Source organism: Microtus ochrogaster, chromosome 1 (assembly GCF_000317375.1).
Source record: "Microtus ochrogaster isolate Prairie Vole_2 chromosome 1, MicOch1.0, whole genome shotgun sequence".
Classification (NCBI taxonomy): Eukaryota; Metazoa; Chordata; class Mammalia; order Rodentia; family Cricetidae; genus Microtus; species Microtus ochrogaster.
Genome location: NC_022009.1, coordinates 30,098,716 through 30,107,771, shown reverse-complemented (window position 1 = coordinate 30,107,771; position 9,056 = coordinate 30,098,716). Strand labels below are relative to the sequence as shown.

Genomic DNA, 9,056 nt, shown 5'->3' with positions numbered 1-9,056 from the left:
GGTCAAAGACATATTTCATGAATAATCAGAGTAGAACTGTAAGCTCTCTCCTTTGCTTCCATCTTCATGGTCACATTGGTTATTCATATGATTTTAATATTCTGGTCAGTTTTATGGTGAACTTCTAAATTTGAAAATAAGAAAACTAAGAGAACTTCTGAAGTCCTAGGATTATGACAAATGTGTGGCTAAGTTAAGAAATAATGGACTTCTTCAATTATGCTTTTTAATTTAGGAATATTCTCTATTTCTGGACCAGACTCTTTAACCTTCAAGTGTGTACATATTTATTCTCTGTGTGTTGTTCCTTCTGTCATAGTTTTCCTATGTATTTGATTTATTTGGAGGCCTTGAGGTGTTCAGATTTATAGTGCATATAAGTGTTAAAGACAAATTTTCTGGAGAACAATTAATAAATTATCTCATAAGCAATTGGTTATAATTATTTATGACAGAATATCATCAACCATAATTTGTGCCATAATTAAACTAATTAAAAAGAATTTTATCTATCTAAAGATAAAATAAATTGAATAAACATTGTTTTGTAAGCAGTTTGAATATATCAGTGGTCAAATATAAAGATTCCCTACAGGCTAGCGAGATGGCTCAGAGGTTAAGAGCAGTGGCGGCTCTTCCAGAGGTCCTGAGTTTAGTTCCCAGAAACCGCATGGTGACTCACAAGCATCTATAATGACATCTGGTGCCCTCTTCGGGCATACAAGCATACATGCAGGCAGAACATTGTATACATAAGAAATAAATAAAAATGCTGGATGGTGGTGGCATATGCCTTTACCCTAGCACTAGGAAGGCAGAGGCAGGAGGATATATCTGTGTTTAATGACAATCTGGTCCACAGAACAAGTTCCAGAACAGTTTCCAAATCTCCAAAGCTGTAGAGAAATTCTTTTTCAAAAAAAGAAAAAAGAAAACAAAAGAAAATAACAAAACGAACAAAAAAGAATCCATATGCTAATTTGAATGGAGCAAATATTCCAGTTTTAAAAGGGCCAGTGTCATGAAGAGGCATTAAATTAAATACATGTATCTGTTGCTTATTATTTAAACTTAAGTGTATAAGAATCCAATTGAATTTGAAAACATGTTGTACATGGAACTTTGACACATAACTAATGCCTTTTTATAAAACAAGTTATACTATATTTATAGGTCAATCTAATTAAGCATGTACACTCTCAGTTATATAGTGTATCATTGTAATCTTTGCCTCCTATGTTTTAAAATTGAATTTTAATTGATTAAAGTAACATATTTTATGACATAAGTTCATGGAGTTGTACTGATAAATTTGAAAATAAATAGAATAGAAAAGACCAGTGTTCCCCTAACATGACTTGGGTAGGAACATCAGTGGTAGCCACATCTGTTGGAAAAAGCAATGATCCATGAGGTTTGGAGTCTGTGCAAACTTGATAGATGTACCAAGAATTAAAAACCTGACCATGCTCTTCCCAGGCCACTGATAAGGGTGTGTTTTCCCTTAACAGCCTTGAGAGATGAGGTAATGTCTCCTCCCAAAACAAAACACAGACTTACTGTACAAGCAGAACTTCACCTAAACTCAAGGTTTTTCTCTTATAACATAGTCCACTGTGTGTTTAGACATCCATCACTGGTCCTTTATGTCATGCCTGTAGGACTTGGGAGCATGAGAGCTTTACAGTAACAACTATGAACGATAACCACTGTTTTCAGAATGAATATTGAAATCCTTTGTCTCTAACTTGGAAGTGTTTAATCTTCTTCCTGACCATGAATTAAAATCCAAAACAGTTCTATTCATTAACCAATGGCAATAAAACATATTCACAGCATAGAGATGGGAATCCCACATCATACCACCACTGCTTTGAGATCATAATTGGAATAGATATGTCATTACCTGAACTTATACTTGATCATATGATAGCAGCTTACAATTCTTCTATCATCAACTGGTCCATTATATTCTTTTAAATTCTTTCCGCAAAAGCATTAGAATATTAAAATATTGATATGGGGCATCCTTCTGTACATGTGTTGCTTGTAATCGGTGATGAATAAAGCTGTTTTGGCCAGTTGCTTAGCAGAGTAAAGCCAAGTGGGAAATCTAAACAGAGATACACATATATATATATGGAGAGAGAGAGAGAGTAGTCAGAGTCAAGGGGGCACCATGTACCTGTCAGAGGAGAAAGATGCCTATTATCTTTTGAAAAGACACAACCTCATGGTGATACACAAATTAATGCAAATGGGTTAATTTAAGATGTAAGAGTTAGCTAAGAATATGCATAAACTACTGGACAAACAATGTTGTAAATAGTGCAGTTTTTGAGTGATTATTTGTATCTAGGTATCTGGGAAATGAATGAGCAACTTCTGTTTACACTATTTAAGTGTACTGTTCATGATTGACCTCTAACTCACCATTTATTCTAAGCATGCTGAACATCTACAAATCTGTGAAATTACCTCTGTTGAGGGCAAAGAGAAATTCTGATTAAAGATGAAAGTAGCATTTGTCTATGGGCACTGATGTAAGTATTTAGACAGCTAATTGGTACCTTGTCAATTTACCTAAGCCAGAGTACTAAGAGTCTATGACCTCCCCAAGTCATTCTTTTTACTGACTCTGTAGAATTTATAGTTTACATATTTCCTCTTATGATAAACGTCTCAAATCTATTCTGAAAAGGTTGGATCTTTGAAGTAAAATTTCTCAAGAAAAGAAATACTATATGTAGCCATGCAAAAGTGTAGAAAGTTATGATTCATATTTTAAATATTGAATGAATTAAACCAATAATGTAAGATTTTGGTGAAATATGCCAGCAGACTTTGAGAGAATATAATCTTATTCATTTTAATACCTTGTATATTTTAATGCAAGTCAAAGATGCTCAGAATTTTTCTTATTGGCTCTTTGCATTATAAAATGTATTTCTCAGTTTTTTCTTTCTTTTTTATTATTACTTAAAAAAATACCAATCCAAATTCCCATTCCCTCCCCTCCTCCCTCTCCCTCCACAGATCCTCTGTTCACCCCTCCAACCCTGAGGGAGTGCCATGCACCCCACCCTGTGGAAAGTCCAAGGCCCTCCCTACTACATCTAGGTTGAGCAAGGTTTACATCCAAAGAGAATAGGATCCCATGAAGTCGGTATATGCAAGTAGAGACTATCAGTGGCCCCTCAGTCTGCCCCAGCTGTCAACCCACTTCAGAGGGGCATGGTTGTTCCCATGCTCGTTCACTCCCAGTCCAGTTGGAGTTGGTGAGCTCCCATTAGTTCAAGCAAACTCTCAGTAGATGACCCCCTCATGGTCTTGAATTCCTTGCTCATACTCTCACTTTTGCCACTCTTCAACTGGATCTTGGAAGTTCAGTCAAGTGCTCCAGTGTGAGCCATTGTCTCTGTTCCCATCTGTTCTTGGACAAAGGTTCTTTGGTGATATTTACGATAATCATCAGTCTGATAACAGGGTAAGGTCAGTTCAGATACCCTCTCCTCTATTGCTTGGGGTCTTAGCTGGGATCATTCCTGTGGGTTCTTGGGCATTTTTCTAGAGCCAGGTTTCTTGCTAAATCCATAATGACTCCCCCAATCAAGATATCTCTTTCCTTGCTTTCATATCTGTCCTTCCTCCATCTCAATTATCCCATTCCCTCAAGTTCTCTTCTACCCTTCTACCCCCTTCTCCCCTTTCTTCTACCCCTGCCCCCCTGCTCCCAAATTTTTGTCTGATTCTAATTTTCAGGTGGGTCTATATATGTTTTTCTTATGCTGGAGAGGTTGTGGAGCAAGGGGAACACCCATCCATTGCTGGTGGGAATGCCAAAATGTACAACCACTTTGCAAATCAGTGTGGCAGTTTCTCAGAAAATTGGGAATCAACCTATCTCAGGATCCAGCAATTCCATTCTTGGGAATACACCCAAAAGATGCTCAACCATACTACCAGAGCATTTGTTCAATTATGTTCATAGCAGCATTATTTGTCATAGCCAGAACCTAGAAACACCTTGATGCCCCTCAACTGAAGAATGGATAAAGAAAATGTGGCACATATACACATTAGAGTACTAGCCAGCAGTAAAAAAAATAATGACATCTTGAATTTTGCATGCAAATGGACAGAATTAGAAAACATTATCCTGAGTGAGGTAGCCCAGACCCCAAAAAACGAATATGGTATGTAATCACTCATAAGTGGATACTAATCATAAACAAAGGGCAGCAAGCCTATAGTTCAAGATACTAGAGAAACTATTTCTTAGACTTTGAGTAGGTAGTATCCATAGACTTAGCATTATTACTAAAAGTACTCTGATCCTCTTTAAGTATTCAACTTTTACCTTTGATAGAGATATATTTCTAGATTTGGAGATTAGAAAAACCAACCTTTTCCTATTAGCTTTTAATTGTGCAAAAATCTGAGATATTATAGGTAATAAATATAATTGGACAGCATCTAAATGTGTGAAGAAGCATTTCAAATATATGCACACAAACAGAAAGTCTGGAATGCCATTGTAGAAAATTCTGTTTGATTTTAGCTGAAACCAATTCAACTGGCCTGTATAAAGGCAGGAGTCAGGGGCATTTAGTGGAACAAAATACGATTTTATTATATTGTTGCCAATATTGGTATCTGAGTTGCTGCACCATCTGGAACAGGTTTGAACATCACTGGAAAAGATGCTATTGCTTTACTCCTGAGTTTTCACATGATAGATTTTGATATTTTTCTTAATTAGGTTTATGCTGCCCCTGCTCTCTTCAAAAATACTATTTCAATTTTAGCAGATGCAAAAGACTCCCAAGTTAGTGACTTTGTATTATTAGTCTTAATATTGTCCTCTATATTCATAAACAGCAGAATTAACTTCATTTTGGGCAACCTTTGACTTTCGGGTACAACTAGTACCATGTATTTGTGATATTATGGGATATGCAGTTTATACAGAATAAAGTATATACTTTACATATCTAATAAAAGGGATATATGAACTTATTTGACTAGGCAATGCTGCTGTAAGAAAGATTATAGATATAAGACAGGGTGCATTACATATGCAATACTACATGATATAATAGTAAACCTTAAAAATATCAGTAGGTTATTCAAGTAGATATATTACACAGAGATGTAAATTGATGGCTACTCTGGAGATACAGGGAGTTATTCTGATCCATATATCCAAGTACATAATGTCAGGGATAGTTGACTATGAGGCTTTCACGATTTGCCATTACTTTTTTCATATGTTGGTATTTATGACAGATTGCATCTAGAAGCAAAATGCAGCCCTATGGGGAAAACTTCTGTGACTGAAGCTCAGTTTTACTTGAAAACCGAACTTTAAATGTATATCAGGATATGTAATACAGAGTCAAGTAAGATAATATGTGAAGGATTATGGTACCTTTATGACAAATTATTTATACTTTTACTAATGTGAAGTTATTATTCTTCTTGTTATCAATCTGAATTATTTTGGGTGGTTGGTCAGATGATATAATTTGAACAGCTTTCATTTTGATTTGATTTTTTGACAGTGAGTTGGAAGTAAAAAGAATTGTGATTTAAGTTTATAAAATCTGAAACAGTTTTAGTACAAAATTTAGATAAAATCAACTTAGAAAAGTATATGGAAATAATTAGACACAGTGGCTAATATCTATTTTTTTTCAAGAACTATTTTTGGAAATTTTACTGAGTTCCAGAGAGTAAAGACTACTATCCCATTCATCATGCGGCTATAGGAAGCTTTTGTTTTGTGTGGTTGGAGAATGGATAGACAATATCCATTAAATTTGAGTTAAACTTTAAGTTTTCAACTTAGTAGAGGAGGAGAATATGTTGTAAAGTGAAAAAACAACTCTTATCATATTGTAAAGTGTTGTTGTATCAAAGAGTTCCACAATAGCTTGGAATGGAGTTTAACAAAGGTTTATTTGGGGAAAAACTGAGAGTAGGGGTATTGTGTAGTCCTCTACATGTGCTGAGAACTGGAACCGAATCCACCTGCAAAGAAAGTTGTACACACTTTTAATCTGCATTTATAATACATAAGACCATGACCAAAGTGAGCTGGTATCTCAAAGGCTGTTGGCTGAAGGAGTTCCCATGGCAGTAAAGGAAAATGAATGTTTCTGAATATATTGACTCAAATGCAAATGACATTTGCATACATCCCAGATGCATCCATAAGTGAGATTTAATATTAGTAGCCTGCAAAATAGTCAAATTGAAACATACCATTAATTTGTAAAATAGTCAAATTGAAACCTACCATTAACTTGCTCCACAGACTTACCTCTACCATTTCACAGTAACTTCTATAAACCTACTTCCATGTCTCAGCTCCATTTCCGCTCAGGTCATTCTCACTGTGATATCACCTGGAGTCTAAGCTTCTAAAAGGTGATAGAATCTAAATTATATACCAGTTTTTTCAAATTAACTTTCTTATTTGAACTTTATTCCAATATCCTTGATTAATATTTAGGATTTCTTTCTTTTTTTTTATTAAAAATTTCTGCCTCCTCCCTGCCTCCCTTTTCCCTCCCCCTCCCCCCACTCCCCAACCCCCCACTCCCCTCCCCTTCCCTCTCATTTCCAAAGAGCAGTCAGTGTTCCCGGCCCTGAGGGAAGTCCAAGGTCCTCCCCCACCTCCATCCAGGTCTAGGAAGGTGAGCATCCAAACAGACTAGGCTCCCACAAAGCCAGTACATGCAGTAGGATCAAAACCCAGTGCCATTGTCCTTGGCTTCTCAGCAGCCCTCATTGTCCGCCATGTTCAGAGAGTCCGGTTTTATCCCATGCTTTTTCAGTCTCAGTCCAGCTGGCCTTGGTGAGCTCCCTTTAGATCAACTCCACCGTCTCAGTGGGTGGGTGCACCCCTCCCGGTCCTGACTTCCTTGCTTATCATGAGACATGGTGCAATATTCTACAATTCCATCGTGATAAAACACACTTGTTCTAAACAGTGAAGATGTTTGTATATCAAGAAAGTATTTCATACAGATACAAAGGAATATTACAATAGAGTTAAACTAACTAAAACATTTAATAATAGAACTCTTAACAACTATTTAGTTTTTAGAGTCTGTGGAAGGACCTAAATAATACCTTTCAAATACAATCTTTGAATTTGTTATATTATATTATTTACATAAACGTTAGCGTGCATTAATATATACTAATTGCATATTAATATAGTTTTATATTTATTCATAACTTAAGAAAAAACAAACCTTTAATATCTGAGTTTTGTAGACTCTAGTAAACTTTACTATATATCTCTACATTTTGTTTATATTTGCTGGTTCCCTAAGAGTTCAGTGAGGGATTTATGACATTTAATTTTTAATAAGTAGTTTAGGTCCATGCTTCTAGCATATTGCCCATGTATGGTTCCTGCATCCTTTCACTATCAGTCTCCTTCTTCATCCTGAGGAAAAAGTATTGCCTTTGATTTTATGATAGTTAATCCTCTTCCCTCTCAAGGCCAACTTTGTCATTGCTCAACATCTATCTTCTGCTTTCGTGATCTTTTGCTCCCTGTGACTCAGAAATGTCCCATAGATTTATCAACATTTATTTAAGTATTCTTTTTATTTTATTGCTCAAATCTTTACTCATTTCACTTCTAGTTTCTTTTGTTAAAATCCCCACCCATATTTCAGTCTTTGAAGTTTATATCTGTTAGCCCATCTCTCTTTTCCTCTCTTCTTTCTTCCTTCTCTCCCTCCATTTCTCTCTCTCTCTCTCATCTGCGAACTTTATTAACTCTTAGAAAAGTCAAAATCATACATTTTTCTATTTCTGAACTGAAAGAAATATTCTTTTAAATAATGATAGTCTTGACTCAGTTAATTATTACAGTTAACATAAGTGATGTGTGGTGACATTTTATATGCCACTGCCATACATGAAAGAGAATACGTGCATTTAAGGGTCATTTTCACAGCCAACAAAAGATTTATATAAATGAACATATGAGTGGATGGACTCTGAAAGGGTCAAAAAGTCAAACGTTATATAATAGTTCCCATGTAGAATTTCCCTGATATTTATGCAGCTATTTCAAATGTTCTATCATAAAGACATATCTTGGTAATAATGCAACCACTAGGGGCTTTAATATCCATTTTATTCTGGGGCATCATATGGAAAAATTTGATGTATAAGTTTCATATAAGAAAGTATGAAAGATTAAACAAAGGCTTCAGCATATAAATAAGTTAACAGACTGGAATACAAGCAATAAAATTAGTAAATATTTACTTGAAAGGTTTATAATGGTGTGAATAGATAAATAAGAATGAGTGGAGAAGTTAATATTTGAGCCAAGACACCAACTATATTTACTTGTGGACATAAGATGGGAAGAGTACACCAAACCCAAGAATGTGAATACTGCACAGCATGTTGTCAGAAGACTATGTGAAAAGACCAAACTCTCTCCTTGCATGCTTTAACTCTATGTACATTAATATTGGAATGATACAGGGAAGATAAGATGGTACCTGTGCAAAGATGATAAGGCAAATCCATGAACCCTCTATATTGTTGTAATAACAACAAAGTCTGTAACAATATTTCTGGTGTAAAAGCAGCCTGAGATGAATTGAAGGCATACACATGGACCAGATTGTTATGCTCCTAACATAGTGGCATATGTATGTATTCCCAGAACATTCATTGCCTAATTTTATGAGATGGCCAAATTATGTATAGTCTATATGTTTGTTCTCTGTACATTATTGAATAGAAACTTTCACTTAAATATTTTGCTATGTGCATTAATAATTGAGTTAATTTTGAAAGGTGCAACCTATTTACTGATTAAGCAAGATATTATTGAATGTGGTGTGTATTCTTCACAGACTCTGTGTGTGTGTGTTGTATGCTTATGTATCTATGTGTGTATGCATGTATATGCTTGTTTGTTTGTTGTTGGACGTTTCTGTCCTGCCCAGTTCCCCCAATTGTTAAGTCCCAAAGAAATCACACAGAGGTCTATATTAGTGATAAATTGATTG

General features: G+C 35.3%; 1 non-coding gene across 1 annotated transcript; it reads left to right on the top strand.

Annotated features, from left to right (window-relative positions):
* The first annotated feature begins 8,483 nt into the window (after positions 1 to 8,483).
* On the top strand, positions 8,484 to 8,585 carry LOC113456833. Its single transcript, XR_003377571.1, has one exon. It is a non-coding gene; the product is annotated as a U6 spliceosomal RNA (small nuclear RNA).
* Positions 8,586 to 9,056: the final 471 nt, after the last annotated feature.